Source organism: Octopus bimaculoides, chromosome 24, assembly GCF_001194135.2.
Source record: "Octopus bimaculoides isolate UCB-OBI-ISO-001 chromosome 24, ASM119413v2, whole genome shotgun sequence".
NCBI classification, from domain to species: domain Eukaryota; kingdom Metazoa; phylum Mollusca; class Cephalopoda; order Octopoda; family Octopodidae; genus Octopus; species Octopus bimaculoides.
In genome coordinates, this window is record NC_069004.1 from 3902030 (window position 1) to 3902846 (window position 817).

Consider the following 817-nt stretch of genomic DNA (forward strand, 5'->3'; position numbering starts at 1 on the left):
GGGTGGTTGTGTATACATACATATCGGCAGGTAAAGTGTGTGTATCCAAATATATATATAAACACACACATGTATACACACACACACACACACACACACACACATATATATAACTGTTAAGAGTTAGGGCTAACGTGAAGGTGATGACAATAATTATAATAGTGATGATGATGATGATGATGATGATGATGATGATGATGATGATGATGATGATGATGATGAAGATAACGATGAAGATGAAGTCGATCGTAATACTGATGGTGGCAAAGGCGATGACGATGGCGAAGATGACGACCATGATGATGAGTATGATGATGACGATGATGATGGTAGTGATGTTGATGATGACGACGATGACGGTGATGGATTTCTCACATAGGTAGAAGGTGTCAGGTTTATAAAGATGCCGTTTGGGGTGAGGTGGGAGAAAAGCGTGTTGCCGTGTTGTGCATGCCGTTCCCTAGGGTGTTGCTGACGTCGATAGATATATTACGAACGGCTGCGTAGACAGCTAATTGGTATCTAACATCGACATCTGTCATATATATATAAGCACAGGAGTACACTAACAATGGTGACAACACAACAAAAACAACAACAAGCCAACGCTAACGACATAAAAAGGCTTTAGCCATGATAGACATTACTTTGAAACACGGTACATACATACATATATACATACATACATATACATACATGCACACACACACACACACACATATATATGTTTATATATATATACATATATGCAAACATATATACACACACATATATATATATGCATTTTCATATATATATATATATATATATATATATA

The 817-nt window shown here is 36.5% G+C and overlaps 1 protein-coding gene across 1 annotated transcript in view; it reads right to left on the reverse strand.

Moving 5' to 3' along the window:
- LOC106879810 (solute carrier organic anion transporter family member 4A1) overlaps positions 1 to 817 on the reverse strand; it is a 60782-nt gene that overhangs the window by 14831 nt on the left and 45134 nt on the right. The gene's annotated exons all lie outside the window — the stretch shown is intronic.